The sequence below is a fragment of the Triticum aestivum genome, chromosome 3D (assembly GCF_018294505.1).
Source record: "Triticum aestivum cultivar Chinese Spring chromosome 3D, IWGSC CS RefSeq v2.1, whole genome shotgun sequence".
NCBI lineage: Eukaryota > Viridiplantae > Streptophyta > Magnoliopsida > Poales > Poaceae > Triticum > Triticum aestivum.
Window position 1 is genome coordinate 71,620,497 of NC_057802.1, and position 17,454 is coordinate 71,637,950.

Below are 17,454 nucleotides of genomic sequence, written 5' to 3' on the forward strand. Positions count from 1 at the left end.
TAAGACTCAAGACCTGACCACAGCAGAAGAGAGAGAAAGGACGAAGGTCGTCCCCTATGCTTCAGACGTAGGCTCTACAGTATGCTATGCTGTGTACCGCACATGTAGTGTGCCTTGCCATGAGTTGGTCAAGGGGTACAATAGTGATCCGGGAATGGATCACATGACAGCGGTCGAACTTATCCTTAGTACCTACTGGACTAAGGAATTTTCTCGATTATGGAGGTGAAAAGGAGTTCGTCGTAAAGGGTTACGTCGATACGAACTTTGACACTAATCCGGATGACTCTGAGTAGTAAACCGGATTCGTATAGTAGAGCAGATACTTGAAATGGCTCCAAGTAGCGTGTGGTAGCATCCACAAGATGACATAGATATTCGTAAAGCACACACGGATCTGAAAGGTTCAGACCCGTTGACTAATAACCTCTCTCACAAGCATAACATGATCAAACCAGAACTCATTGAGTGTTAATCACATAGAGATGTGAACTAGATTGTTGACTCTAGTAAACTCTTTGGATGTTGGTCACATGGTGATGTGACCTGTCAGTGTTAATCACATGGTGATGTGGACTAGATTATTGACTCTAGTGCAAGTGGGAGACTATTGGAAATATGCCCTAGAGGCAATAATAAATAGGTTATAATTATATTTCCTTGTTCATGATAATCGTTTATTATCCATGCTAGAATTGTATTGATAGGAAACTCAGATACATGTGTGGATACATAGACAACACCATGTCCCTAGTAAGCCTCTAGTTGACTAGCTCGTTGATCAATAGATGGTTACGGTTTCCTAACCATGGACATTGGATGTCGCTGATAACGGGATCACATCATTAGGAGAATGATGTGATGGACAAGACCCAATCCTAAGCCTACCACAAGATCGTGTAGTTCGTTTGCTCAGAGCTTTTCTAATGTCAAGTATCAGTTCCTTAGACCATGAGATTGTGCAACTCCCGGATACCGTAGGAATGCTTTGGGTGTACCAAACGTCACAACGTAACTGGGTGACTATAAAGGTGCACTACAGGTATCTCCGAAAGTGTCTGTTGGGTTGGCACGAATCGAGACTGGGATTTGTCACTCCGTGTAAACGGAGAGGTATCTCTGGGCCCACTCGGTAGGACATCATCATAATGTGCACAATGTGACCAAGGAGTTGATCACGGGATGATGTGAGTTACGGAACGAGTAAAGAGACTTGCCGGTAACGAGATTGAACAAGGTATCGGGATACCGACGATCGAATCTCGGGCAAGTAGCATACCGATAGACAAAGGGAATTGCATACGGGATTGATTGAATCCCCGACATCGTGGTTCATCCGATGAGATCATCGTGGAACATGTGGGAGCCAACATGGGTATCCAGATCCCGCTGTTGGTTATTGACCGGAGAACGTCTCGGTCATGTCTGCATGGTTCCCGAACCCGTAGGGTCTACACGCTTAAGGTTCGATGACGCTAGGGTTATAGGGAAAGCATGTACGTGGTTACCAAATGTTGTTCGGAGTCCCGGATGAGATCCCGGACGTCACGAGGAGTTCCGGAATGGTCCGGAGGTAAAGATTTATATATGGAAAGTTGTTGTTCGGGTTCCGGGAAAAGTTCGGGTTTTTTTTCGGTATTGTACCGGGAAGCTTCCAGAAGGTTCTGGAGGATTCCGGAGGGGTCCAGAGGTCCGGAAAATGTTCCACCATGTCCAATACAGCAGCATGGGCTGTAAGGGGGCGCCCTAGCCTTAATGGGCCAGGGGCACCAGCCCCCCCAAGGCCCATGCGCATGGGAGAGGGGAAACCCTAAGGGGGAGGGCCTCCACTTGACTTGGGAGGCACTCCTCCCCCCTTTGGCCGCCGCCCCCAACCCTAGATGAGATCTAAGGGGGCCGGCCCCCCTCTCCCCCCACCTATAAATAGTGGAGGGGTGGGAGGGCAGCCACCACCCAAGTTCTGGCGCAGCCCTTCCCCTCTCCCAAGTCCTCCTCCTCTCCCGCAGTGCTTGGCGAAGCCCTGCGGGATTGCCACGCTCCACCACCACCACGCCGTCGTGCTGCTGCTGGACGGAGTCTTCCCCAACCTCTCCCTCTCTCCTTGCTGGATCAAGGCGTGGGAGACGTCACCGGGCTGCACGTGTGTTGAACGCGGAGGCACCGTTCTTCGGTGCTTAGATCAGAATCAACCGCGATCTGAATCGCTACGAGTACGACTCCCTCATCCGCGTTCTTGCAACGCTTCCGCATCGCGATCTACAAGGGTATGTAGATGCACTCTCCTTCCCCTCGTTGCTAGATTACTCCATAGATTGATCTTGGTGATGCGTAGAAAATTTTGAATTTCTGCTACGTTCCCCAACATTATTTTCGATCAGAGGGAGTATAATATAGTTAAATTTTATCTGTGTATGCAAACCCTGCCACACCTACAAATTAATCCTACCTCTGCCACAGAATGTAGGGGTGGCCGTGGAGTTTCAGCTCTCGAGCTAAAATGCACCCTCACGAACAATGAAATCAGGAAAAATAGTAAACAAAAATTCATAAAATTCTGATTTTTTTTACAACAAACGTTGTTGAATGTTCTGCATACATAAATTTTTCATGAAGAAAAAACTTCCTAGTGCTCTGGAAAAAATCAATGCTCCAAAAGACTATTTTTTAAAGCATATTGAGTGTTCATTTTGTTATTTACCCTAGACCTCCATGAATGTGATTTCATCATGGAAGTTTACACACGGGAAAAAAAATCAAGCAATTAATGTTTGTTGTAAAAAAAACTCAGATTTTTCTGAATTTGTTTTCTATTTTTTTTACTGTTCATAGAGGAGCATTTGTGCTCGGGGTTAGAAGGGCACTTTCAAGTCTAGGGTTTCTTCTTGGGCATATTTCAGAGTATAAAAATTGTAATTTTGTAAGACAAAGTTCTTTCTAGACAATTTGTTTCCCGCGTACAGTCTATCATGCAAAAAGCACCCAGAAAAAAAGTGCTTATATTCACAAGAGCTCTACCATATCCATTTGAAATGATGCACAGGGTGGGGGGGGGCTGATACTAACTAACACTTTATAAGCTTTACCTGTTTTCGAAATGTAACTACAGGTATCAAGGGAATTTCTATGTTCAGAAACAGATAGCCAAGAGATGAGTGTTTCTTACACCTATTTTTGTCGGTGCTTATACTGTATATTCCTGGATATTCTTTCTAGATCATCCCTTCAACTTGCCCGTTAATGACTACAAAGATATGAAAATTTCCTTATTTATTTTGCCCCTTACAGAAATGGATTCTTTTAGGTGGAAAATCAAGTAATATATGGAATATTCGGGAGGAGCCACTCAATGTCCATACAACTGGGCGCGCACTAGAGGCAGCAGAAGAGAAGCCAATGCATTGTACGACCGCTACCGCTCGTACCACGCGTGAACACCTTCGCGACACCATCGTAGGCAACTATCGTGAAGGGGTATGGGCCAAATTCACACCAGAGAAGCCTCGAAACCCTACTCTTCCCCTCTGCACTATACGAAGGAGAGGAATATTCGATGGCTCACCTCTTCGCTTCACCCTTCGACATATCCATCTTTGCAGTTGCCACAAAACTGTCATCAACATCACATCTCCATAGCCATAACCATCACCATAGCCTCCATCTCATTAGATTAATTACTTGCAATCAAGATTCCATCATGATCAATCATTGTAATTCTATCAATCATTCATGTTGAAGTACATTTGTATACAATGTCATATGCTTGTGATTCGATCATGGTGGGTGCCCCCCGACTACGAGCCAAGGCATAACTTCGCAGCCCCATGTATGTGCAAGAAATGATTGACAATATGATTTTACTTTATATTTTTCTATGGAATTCTTTGTCTCTACCTCCCGAGACACTGAATATTGGCACAAGGAGAGGTAAAAGAGTAGGTGAGAGTGGAGGGCTATGCCGAAAGCCGATGACAGTAAGGTCAGTATGGTAGCTGAAACCAATTCCCCGGGGGAGACAATGTTGTAGTCATCAAATGGTAATGTGTTGGTCTAATTTCTCCTTAATAATCGAGGTAACTCCATGAGTCGGATAGGACTAAGATTGGACAATCCAGTCCTTGACGCGCCGGTAGTCAGTCGTGTTGTCAAAAGGACACATCGACCACTTATCTGCCTTCACAACATATATCTTATTACTTATCAATGCATTGTTGCTCTATCTTATTAATTATAATCCCAAGTGTTGTATACATCTGCAAAAGAAACCTTAGCTTTGGCCTATTTCTTTTATTATTATAACCTTTATGACATTTAATTGGTCTTGGGAACGAAAATGCTTTGAGATAACAAAGACTTGCAAAAAATTTGTTGCCAAGCTTAAAAACTTCCTGGATTTGATAAATACTAGGGTATTAGGAAAGAAGGCTGTTACTACATTCAAAATCATATCAAAGGTAATCACTGAGGACATAAATCTTCCATGAACAAAAATTCCTGGCGAGCTTGTGAAGATAGAGGTAGATGGGAAAGATCCTGCAAGTATTCATGCTAATTAAAGAACATACAAAAATGGTGGCAGCTAGTGGGTTCAAGTCTTCAAGGGCCTAGCTAGCTATACGCGTCCTCCAAGGTAAAAAGTACTCCTACTAATAAGTAGTAGAACAACGAAAGAGAAGGCGAGAAGGTTAAAAAACATAATACTAAATGGAATACCTGGGTAGATGGTGACGGTCCGATCGTGGTAGATTGTCACATCAGTGGTACCATGGGTAACGACTGCTAAGATAGTTGATCCCAATATGCCAAAGTCAGCTACAAGGTTCCAGGTTAGACCGAATCGCACATGCAAATGCACATCCAGGATCAGCGATCTTATTTTGATCGGGGGATGACTGGTCCCTGCAAAATTATGGAGTACCGTTAGGGATGCAAATGATGATTTGTGCATTCCGTTTGTAATCTCCTGTACCGTAGGATGGCAACCAGATGAAACAAGTCCCTGGCTTGTCACCACAAAGATGCGGCCTAGATGGCGCACGACGTCTTTGAACGTGTAGGGGTACAAATCTGCCGCGGCCAACATGCGCCAGCCTCTGCCGTTACTGCCTCTTGCATTGATGGCAATCCTTATGTCGAACACCGCGATGAGATAGTAATCGTCGTAGCCGCGTCGCTTTATCGGCGGGTCCGCAGTTGCTATCTTCTTCAATCTCATGTAGGCATCATCATACGTATTCAAGCCCAGCCAGTCCGGAAGGCCGATCCCAATGGTTGAGAAGGGGTCTACGGGAACGGCCGCACTGCTGTGGATGTTGTGCAAAATGATGGTGGTATCCGGCCGGAGGTATGCAAGCCAATCTTCGTTGGCACCGACCCAGACCTATATATAAGACGGTGGGCAGTGGAGAAATTACGGGATGGAAATGTTATAACTAAGTACTACATGATCAAACTCCATGACTGACTTGCTCATCGGACAAAATCCGACTACCTCTCAACGTCGGCAACTCTAGCGGAGTCAACGTGCAACCATGGCCAGGGAGCGGTGGACTGTTCGAAGGATTGTCCCATAGAAGAACCTTCTCCTCGAGGATGCATGGAAGACCAACAAGCATGGCCTTTTCCCAAGCCTGTTTAAGCACCGTCTTGAAAAAGTTGGTGCAGGAAGCACCGAATCTTGCGGCGGTGAGGAAGTCGGAGCGGCGTGCGATTTCTCCCAGAGGATCGTCGTCCAAGGTCTCCCAGCCCCGACGAGGAGGAGATCCGCCTGGCGAATCCATGGGAGCAGCGACGAACTGCCTTCTCTTCGGGGGGAGGGGAACTGGCGAGGAGGAGATAAGAGTGTAGTAACCGCAGGGCCTCGCCCCTTCCAACTGTAGCTCCTCGATCGTTCCTTAGTGAAGGGGTGAGGCTAATATTTACTACGTACTCGTACTGTAGCAGTAGTAGTACTACTTTCTCAACTAGTAGTGCGATGTACTGTACTTCTATAGTGCACCAATTTTGAACTCTTGAATCTCAAGGCCAAGGAGCTACAATTGCAAGTGGAGGGTACTACTGTTCTCTAGAACAATCATTGTACTATCAATGCAGAGAAAGTACACCTGCGTAGTGGGTACTCTCCGTGCTCTATTCAAGCGCGTAGCTGGCCTACTCAGCCGCTCCTCTCATGCACAGTTCCCAATGCCGCGCCAGGCTTTTCCGGCTCCTCGGGCTTAATTGGGAGGTGCTAGTTTAAATATGCTACTAGCTGACGAGGAAGCTGCAAGAGAGGTGTGGCTAGGGCGAGCACGCGAGCCAGGAGATGATGGGAAGGAAAACCCGTTCACGTGGCTGGGCTATCCACTGCACCCAGATTATGGTGCGACACGTCCGTTCGACTTCAAAACTCAAACTACCCATGTACAATATTGGCTCGCAGCAAAGTTACTATTTTAAAAAAAGGCCGCCGTCTCGGCCGGGATCGAACCCACAAAACGAGGTATACACTTCCGCGACCACTAGTAGTACTCGTTGGAGTACAACGCAACCTAGAATCGCCTTTTGTCACTAGTAGTACATTGTTCCTTATAAGAAACCACTAATAATGCCAAGAAACTACTACCACTTGCATACGTGGCAGACTTAAGATAAGACTACCTTATTAACCATTGTACATGCCCTTACCAACCAACCCTACCAAGAAACGACTACTCTAAAAGTGCCGTTATAGGCATGTTTCAACCCATGTCGCCCCTTAAATCAACGCCTTCTATTCGACTGGCAAGTTTGGCGTTATGACTTGTGGGACCTACATGTCAGTCTGCAAAAAAATCCCCAAGTGACCTCCTACCTCCGGCCCGTCCACCTAGTCATTCTCGGCCATGGGACGCAGCTACCGCCGCCGGCAGAAGGCGAGGTCAAAACCGGCGGCGGTGCGGAGCCCATCTTGCGGCAGCCCGGATGCCAGCTCCGTCCGGCGCTCGCGGCCACTAGCTAGCCAAGATTGCTCCGTACAGCTGCTTGTCTGCAAGGTTTGCTAGTTAGATTGGCATGGCGGCGCGGCGGCGCTAAGGCCAGCCATTTGGCTCGAGCGAAGGCCAGCGCAGCGGCTTGCTCGCTCGTGAGTCACGCTCGGGCCAGCCTGCCAACCCGTGCGGAGGCCAGCGCGGCGTCCGGCCCGTCCGACGGAGCGGCGGCCAACTCGCTCATCACTAGCGCCATCGACGAACACACATCTGTACTGTTTGAAAATGTTCAGGAAAAATAATGATTTGAAGGGGAATAACAAGATAGAAGGTCAGATGTAGGTCCCTCGTGTCAACGGTCAAACAAAATGTGTTGGTTTAAGCTGCCTCGTCAGCACAGACGTGTGGGCCAACCCTGTCATAAACAGGTTTAAACGAGCCTAATCGGCACTAGGTAGTAGTTTTTGGCGCGGATTAAGAAATTTTGGGTATGTTTTTGCTATTTTTGGTACAATAGTTTCTTCCTAGGGCTGGTTGAAAGTGGTAGTTTTTTGTTAAATACTCTACATATTGTAAGTAGGAGTGAAAGTTAAGCTTTGGAAGCCAATAAGCAAGGCTAGTTACATAGTGCATATGTGTATGTGATTGAAAGTAAATATCAACCATGAGTGACTAATATCTTGATGGAAGACTCGAAACTATGGAAATACTAGCATTTTTCTTGCATGGTTGGAAATACTAGCAATGTTCACGTGCGTTGCAACGGATCATAATTAGAATAATACTTATTCACAAACTTGATACAAAACACTCTAATTTTGATATACATATATCACTAGAGATATATTATGTTTCAATCAGAATATATTCCTTGGGCTGTTTTGGTGAGGTGAGGGAGGGATGTGGTTGGTTTTAAGATACTAATTATGGGTTTTTCTGCAAATTGGTAGAGAAGTGGGATGTTGGTGAGAAAAGGCAACAACTTACCTCACAGTCGTTAGATGTAGATCTAACGGTTAGAAATGACGGATGGCAGACACACCATCATCACCAACTTAGTCTTCTGTAGGAGTACCAGCAAGATGTCCGTGCATTGCACGGAACATCAAGATGCATTTTTTTAATAAAACACTTGTTGTGATTGACCCATGCGGGAGTAATCCCATGTGTAAAAACTAATGATATCCCGAGAAATAGGAGATAAGGTGAAGAGGAGTGGTGTGTGGTGGTGATTGGTGGTCGGACTGAGCGGAGGCATGGGCATGGACGACGCCGGCAGCGGCCACCAGGCCAGTTTGTTCCAAAGGCTTCCTTTTTTAATTGCTCAACAATGAGGTTGTTGGAGATAAGGATGAACGAGGGAAGGCCTTGTGTTCAAGTGTGGAGAGAGGTGCGGGTAGCTTTTAGTTTAATTTCCATCCGTCAGATATAGATCGGACGGTCTATATTGTAAGATGGCACGCGTACCATCATCACTAAGTCGATTTTTTATAAGAGAAGAAATATAAGTATGGAGATACAAACGTATTATCGATACTTGTTTCCGTAAACTAGGATCTACATTCTATTCAACGCCTCAGCATGTGGGGCCTTAGCACAATGACTTCTCGACTATGTAAAACAATGGTTTTCCCGTCGCCGATAAGGAGGGGGTGACGGCGGCGCGTTTTCGGCTTGCTCTAGTCCTAGTAGTTATACTAGGTGGTCTACGCACGTGTAGATTTATCTTTTTCATGTCTCATGTTCGCCGTACTACCACGACTGTTGATGAATAGACGGTAAGTTATTCATGGGAAAACCCTTGTTGGGCGTGTTTGCGAGAGAGAGAGACAGTTTGCATGTGTGATATGTCTAGAGACTGAGGCAATGATAAGAGATTCTTTGTGTCTATGTGTGTTGAGGATAGAGAGAGACATGTACATGGGGCTTTGTGTTGTGTAACGTGGAGACACATAGACATAATCAGAGAGTGAGTGTGTGAGATACACATGCGGACATGGGGATAGATGAGGATCCAGATAAATGGGTGTTTGTGCGTGTCTGTGTGTGTTTGTGTGCGCGTTTGTGTGTGAGAGGGAGTGTGTGTATGTGGAGTAGAGAGACCACTAATGATGTAAACCTAGTATAAGGGAAGGGGGAATGGTGTGACATGTGTGTCACAGAGAGACAAAGGCATGTGTAGTAGCGGGATAGCATGGGTGCGGGCAGGGAGCAGAGACATCGAGTGTGTGTGGGAGAGGGGTGTGAGAGCGAGCGAGAGAGAGAGAGAGGGAGAGAGCGACGGAGAGAGAGAGAGAGGAAGAGTGGGGGGGGGAGGGGTCATTTGTGTCCATAAATGGCGTATAGATAGGGAGACAATGTTGATGTTGTTCGAAATTGGCCTATGTACGGAGACGCAAGGGAAGCGAGTCATCGTGTGTGTGATAGGGACTTCATGAGAGATCTAGAATAGATGGTGTAGAGAACAACGTGCGAGATTGAGAACGATGATACATTAGGGAGCTATGGAAAGAGTCATGGCATATATGTATACATGGAAGGAGCTGGGGCGGGTCCGCATGTGGGAGAGATAGAAAGAGGAGAGTGATGCACAAGGAGACAAAGTGTGTTTGTTTACAGTGGGGGTGGTGTGTGAGGTGAGTGTGCGAGAACCACATAACTAGGGAGATAGACGTTTGGGGGCGACGTTTTGTCTATATGGGAAAGATACACTCTACATAGTGCGTGTGCTTGGCAAAGAGAGATGCCGGGAGACCTAGAGAGTGGGGGAAGAGATGTGTGCATGCTCGAGAGACAAGATAGAGACCTATATTGGGGTCCGGACTTTAGAAGAGAGGGGGCGTTAATATGCTCGTGTGTTCTTGTCTGGGGGAGAGAACGACTTGTGTAATTGAGATATATAAGGTCAATAGTGTGTGCACTCATGGTTGATCAATTTGTTTCATAGTTTGGACTATGAGATAACGATACTTTTGAACATGCGTGATATACCTTGATGTACCAGAATTACAAACCTACGATTGGAATTTTGGAATTCGACTCCATCATTAGCTTTTGTAATTCATTTAAACGGAGGTACATTTTTTGGGCCGGGATTTCGTGATTTCAAATTCATATATCAAACCTAGAGATATACACATACAGGCATGTTCAAACTTTATAATCATCCACTTTACTCATACACATACACATTTTTGCTTTAGTCATCATATTTAGGATAAACACATTTGGAATTTCATTTGAATTGGACCGTATGATGGTATTTGCTTGTACTAGCTCAATGATCCATATTTGAATTGAATGGACAATCTAAGTTTCGAGTTGGAGGCATTGATTTTCAAAACTTGCACTTTTTTTGCGTGCAAAACAAATAAATTCTCGGCCATGATATCATAGTCGGCCGTACAAGAGCAAAACACATATAATTTCAGGCGCCAAAAGCTTTGAAACTTCCCGCTCACATCGAAATATCTCGCGCCCGAAAGTTTAGCCCTGTGATATTCCTGTTTTACCCCTGCCACATGAATGGAAAGGGGCTGCTTTGGTAACTCCATTGTTTTCCCCTCTTTGCCCCCAACATTCTTCCCCAGAGCCCCTCCCCGACCCCCCAACCCCGGCAAGCTGCCGAATCTAGTCCTCCTTCCGCAGCGGTGGACCTCACACCCAGCCGGATCTACCTTCCGCACCTTGGAACCCCCAACTGCCAACTCACCACTTCACCGGAGCCGCTTCAGCGACTGGCTTGTCCACCGTTCCAGATCTCCTTGACCGCCATCATGGTCCACCGCACCGGATCTGCTTAACTGGCGCCCTCGTCCACCACAGTGTAGGCCCTTCACTGACTCCCTCATCCGCCCAGCCCTCGTCCGCCGCAACAGATCCGCCTCACCGAAAGCACTGTACACCGCGCCCGCTGAAGCCTTCGTCCACTGTACCGGACCCACTCCACGGACGCCATATTCAACTCCACCGGCCCTGCTTTACTGACGCCGCAGCTGTTGGGGAACGTAGTAATTTAAAAAAATTCCTACGCACACGCAAGATCATGGTGATGCATAGCAACGAGAGGGGAGAGTGTTGTCCACGTACCCTCGTAGACTGACAGCGGAAGCGTTATCACAACGCGGTTGATGTAGTCGTACGTCTTCACGATCCGACCGATCAAGTACCAAACGCACGGCACCTCCGAGTTCTACACACGTTCAGCTCGATGACGTCCCTCGAACTCCGATCCAGCCGAGTGTTGAGGGAGAGTTTCGTCAGCACGACGGCGTGGTGACGATGATGATGTTCTACCGACGCAGGGCTTCGCCTAAGCTCCGCAATGATATTATCGAGGTGTAATTTGGTGGAGGGGGGCACCGCACACGGCTAAAAGATCTCAAGGATCAATTGTTGTGTCCATGGGGTGCCCCCTGCCCCCGTATATAAAGGAGCAAGGGAGGAGGAGGCCGGCCCTAGGAGGGGGCGCACCAAGTGTGGAGTCCTACTAGGACTCCCTAGTCCTAGTAGGATTCCACCTCCCATATGGAATAGGAAAAGAGGAAGGGAAAAAGAGAAGGAAGGAAGGGGGCGCCCCCCTTCCCTAGTCCAATTCGGACCAGACCAAGGGGAGGGGTGCGGCCACCCTTGAGGCCCTTTTTCTTCTTTCCCGTATGGCCCAATAAGGCCCAATACGTATTCCCGTAACTCTCCGGTACTCCGAAAAATACCCGAATCACTCGGAACCTTTCCAAAGTCCGTATATAGTCGTCCAATATATCGATCTTTACGTCTCGACCATTTCGAGACTCCTCGTCATGTCCCCGATCTCATCCGGGACTCCGAACTCCTTCGGTACATCAACATACATAAACTCATAATAAAACTGTCATCGTAGCTTTAAGCGTGCGGACCCTACGGGTTCGAGAACTATGTAGACATGACCGAGACACGTCTCCGGTCAATAACCAATAGCGGGACCTGGATGCCCATATTGGCTCCCACATATTCTACGAAGATCTTTATCGGTCAGACCGCATAACAACATACGTTGTTCCCTTTGTCATCAGTATGTTACTTGCCCGAGATTCGATCGTCGGTATCTCGATACCTAGTTCAATCTCGTTACCGGCAAGTCTCTTTACTCGTTCCGTAACACATCATCCCGCAACTAACTTATTAGTCACAATGCTTGCAAGGCTTATAGTGATGTTCATTACCGAGTGGGCCCAGAGATACCTCTCCGACAATCGGAGTGACAAATCCTAATCTCGAAATACGCCAACCCAACAAGTACCTTTGGAGACACCTGTAGAGCACCTTTATAATCACCCATTTACGTTGTGACGTTTGGTAGCACACAAAGTGTTCCTCCGGTAAACGGGAGTTGCATAATCTCATAGTCAGAGGAACATGTATAAGTCATGAAGAAAGCAATAGCAACATACTAAACGATCGGGTGCTAAGCTAACGGAATGGGTCAAGTCAATCACGTCATTCTCCTAATGAGGTGATCTCGTTAATCAAATGACAACTTATGTCTATGGCTAGGAAACATAACCATCTTTGATTAACGAGCTAGTCAAGTAGAGGCATACTAGTGACACTCTGTTTGTCTATGTATTCACACATGTATTATGTTTCCGGTTAATACAATTCTAGCATGAATAATAAACATTTATCATGATATAAGGAAATAAATAATAACTTTATTATTGCCTCTAGGGCATATTTCCTTCAGTCTCCCAAATAACACTTATTAGTTTCAACACTAATCCCGAAAGTACAGGGAGTGTGCGATGATGATCATATCAATCTTGGAACTACTTCCAACACACATCGTCACCTTGCCTTTTACTAGTCTTTGTTTATTCTGCAACTCCCGTTTTCGAGTTACTACTCTTTAGCAACTGAACCAGTATCAATTACCGAGGGGTTGCTATAAACACTAGTAAAGTACACATCAATAATCTGTATATCAAATATACCTTTGTTCACTTTTACTAGTCTCTGTTTATTCTGCAACTCCCGTTTCGAGTTACTACTCTTAGCAACTGAACCAGTATCAATTACTGAGGGATTGCTATAAACACTAGTAAAGTACACATCAATAATCTGTATATCAAATATACCTTTGTTCACTTTGCCATCCTTCTTATCCACCAAATAGTTGGGGTAGTTCCGCTTCCAGTGACCAGTCCCTTTGCAGTAGAAGCACTTAGTCTCAGGCTTAGGACCAGACTTAGGCTTCTTCACTTGAGCAGCAACTTGCTTGCCGTTCTTTTTGAAGTTCCCCTTTTTCCCTTTGCCCTTTTCTTGAAACTAGCGGTCTCGTCAACCATCAACACTTGAAGTGGTCTTGTCAACCATCAACACTTGATGTTTTTCTTGATTTCTACCTTCGTCGATTTCAGCATCACGAAGAGCTCGGGAATTACTTTCGTCATCCCTTGCATACCACAGTTCATCACGAAGTTCTACTAACTTGGTGATGGTGACTAGAGAATTCTGTCAATCACTATTTTATTTGGAAGATAAACTCCCACTTGATTCAAGCGATTGTAGTACCCAGACAATCTGAGCACATGCTCACTAGTTGAGCGATTCTCCTCCATCTTTTTGCTATAGAACTTGTTGGAGATTTCATATCTCTCAACTCGGGTATTTGCTTGAAATATTAACTTCAACTCCTGGAACATCTCATATGGTCCATGACGTTCAAAACGTCTTTGAAGTCCCGATTCTAAGCCGTTAAGCATGGTGCACTAAACTATCAAGTAGTCATCATATTGAGCTAGCCAAACGTTCATAACGTCTGCATCTGCTCCTGCAATAGGTCTGTCACCTAGCGGTGCATCAAGGATATAATTTTTCTGTGCAGCAATGAGGATAATCCTCAGATCACGGATCCAATCCGCATCTTTGCTACTAACATCTTTCAACATAATTTTTCTCTAGGAACAAAAAATAAACACAGGGAAGCAACAACGCGAGCTATTGATCTACAACATAATTTGCAAAATACTATCAGGACTAAGTTCATGATAAATTTAAGTTTAATTAATCATATTACTTAAGAACTCCCACTTAGATAGACATCTCTCTAATCATCTAAGTGATTACGTGATCCAAAGCAACTAAACCATGTCCGATTAACACGTGAGATGGAGTAGTTTCAATGGTGAACATCACTATGTTGATCATATCTACTATATGATTCACGCTCGACCTTTCGGTCTCTGTGTTCCGAGGCCATATCTGTATATGCTAGGCTCGTCAAGTTTAACCTGAGTATTCCGCATGTGCAACTGTTTTGCACCCGTTGTATTTGAATGTAGAGCCTATCACACCCGATTAACACGTGGTGTCTCAGCACGAAGAACTTTTGCAACGGTGCATACTCAGGGAGAACACTTTTATCTTGAAATTTTAGTGAGAGATCATCTTATAATGCTACCGTCAATCAAAGCAAGATAAGATGCATAAAGGATTAACATCACATGCAATCAATATAAGTGATATGATATGGCCATCATCATCTTGTGCTTGTGATCTCCATCTCCGAAGCACCGTGCTTGTGATCTCCATCTCCGAAGCACCGTCATGATCACCATCGTCACCGGCGCGACACCTTGATCTCCATCGTAGCATCGTTGTCGTCTCGCCAACTTATTGCTTTTACGACTATCGCTACCGCTTAGTGATAAAGTAAAACTATTACATGGCGATTGCATCTCATACAATAAATTGACAACCATATGGCTCCTGCCAGTTGCCGATAACTCGGTTACAAAACATGATCATCTCATACAACACATTATATCACATCATGTCTTGACCATATCACATCACAACATGCCCTGCAAAAACAAGTTAGACGTCCTCTACTTTGTTGTTGCAAGGTTTACGTGGCTGCTACGGGCTTAGCAAGAACCGTTCTTACCTACGCATCAAAACCACAACGATAGTTTGTCAAGTTGGTGCTGTTTTAACCTTCGCAAGGACCGGGCGTAGCCACACTCGGTTCAACTAAAGTGAGAGAGACAGACACCCGCCAGTCACCTTTAAGCAACGAGTGCTCCGAACGGTGAAACCAGTCTCGCGTAAGCGTACGCGTAATGTCGGTCCGGACCGCTTCATCTCACAATACCGCTGAACCAAAGTATGACATGCTGGTAAGTAGTATGACTTATATCGCCCACAACTCACTTGTGTTCTACTCGTGCATAGCATCAACGCATAAAACCAGGCTCGGATGCCACTGTTGGGGAACGTAGTAATTTAAAAAAAATTCCTACGCACACACAAGATCATGGTGATGCATAGCAACGAGAGGGGAGAGTGTTGTCCACGTACCCTCGTAGACTGACAGCGGAAGCGTTATCACAACGCGGTTGATGTAGTCGTACGTCTTCACGATCCGACCGATCAAGTACCGAACGCACGGCACCTCCGAGTTCTACACACGTTCAGCTCGATGACGTCCCTCGAACTCCGATCCAGCCGAGTGTTGAGGGAGAGTTTCGTCAGCACGACGGCGTGGTGACGATGATGATGTTCTACCGACGCAGGGCTTCGCCTAAGCTCCGCAATGATATTATCGAGGTGTAATTTGGTGGAGGGGGGCACCGCACACGGCTAAAAGATCTCAAGGATCAATTGTTGTGTCCATGGGGTGCCCCCTGCCCCCGTATATAAAGGAGCAAGGGAGGAGGAGGCCGGCCCTAGGAGGGGGCGCACCAAGTGTGGAGTCCTACTAGGACTCCCTAGTCCTAGTAGGATTCCACCTCCCATATGGAATAGGAAAAGAGGAAGGGAAAAAGAGAAGGAAGGAAGGGGGCGCCCCCCTTCCCTAGTCCAATTCGGACCAGACCAAGGGGAGGGGTGCGGCCACCCTTGAGGCCCTTTTTCTTCTTTCCCGTATGGCCCAATAAGGCCCAATACGTATTCCCGTAACTCTCCGGTACTCCGAAAAATACCCGAATCACTCGGAACCTTTCCGAAGTCCGAATATAGTCGTCCAATATATCGATCTTTACGTCTCGACCATTTAGAGACTCCTCGTCATGTCCCCGATCTCATCCGGGACTCCGAACTCCTTCGGTACATCAACATACATAAACTCATAATAAAACTGTCATCGTAGCTTCAAGCGTGCGGACCCTACGGGTTCGAGACCTATGTAGACATGACCGAGACACGTCTCCGGTCAATAACCAATAGCGGGACCTGGATGCCCATATTGGCTCCCACATATTCTACGAAGATCTTTATCGGTCAGACCGCATAACAACATACGTTGTTCCCTTTGTCATCAGTATGTTACTTGCCCGAGATTCGATCGTCGGTATCTCGATACCTAGTTCAATCTCGTTACCGGCAAGTCTCTTTACTCGTTCCGTAACACATCATCCCGCAACTAACTTATTAGTCACAATGCTTGCAAGGCTTATAGTGATGTGCATTACCGAGTGGGCCTAGAGATACCTCTCCGACAATCGGAGTGACAAATCCTAATCTCGAAATACGCCAACCCAACAAGTACCTTTGGAGACACCTGTAGAGCACCTTTATAATCACCCATTTACGTTGTGACGTTTGGTAGCACACAAAGTGTTCCTCCGGTAAACGGGAGTTGCATAATCTCATAGTCAGAGGAACATGTATAAGTCATGAAGAAAGCAATAGCAACATACTAAACGATCGGGTGCTAAGCTAACGGAATGGGTCAAGTCAATCACGTCATTCTCCTAATGAGGTGATCTCGTTAATCAAATGACAACTTATGTCTATGGCTAGGAAACATAACCATCTTTGATTAACGAGCTAGTCAAGTAGAGGCATACTAGTGACACTCTGTTTGTCTATGTATTCACACATGTATTATGTTTCCGGTTAATACAATTCTAGCATGAATAATAAACATTTATCATGATATAAGGAAATAAATAATAACTTTATTATTGCCTCTAGGGCATATTTCCTTCAGCAGCCTCATCAGGCTATTTTGATTTGTACTCCTTAGGTTTTTCTCTTCTTGATCGTGCAACTGTTCACTTACCACAGATGAGCTTTCTTGCATGTCGACAGGCGCCGGAACCGAAGCACCGGAGCCGCTTGAGCGAGGGCGACAGCCGGCCCAAATTCAATCGCAACATGAGCACCATCGACGATCCTTAGCTATCAAGTATGACAACGATACCCATACGCCACCGAGAATCAGGTACTATTATCCAACGGCCATCGCCTACTTTCACTTTCTTGGCATAAGCACCGCACCTTTGAATTTCTTCAGGACATCATTCAATTTTTCATGAGACGCGTTATTCTGCTTGCCCCTGTAGGACCATACTTCTGGCAGTGAACATGTTACATGCGCTAAATTTCATACCAGTGCACACATAGTTAATATGCTTTAGTTTTGTCCTAAGTATTACTGTACTTCCTAGATATCACTGCATACTATTTTACTTCTTGCATGCTATATTTATGATAATGGTGTTGTTCTGATGCCACCTGTTGGTTCCAC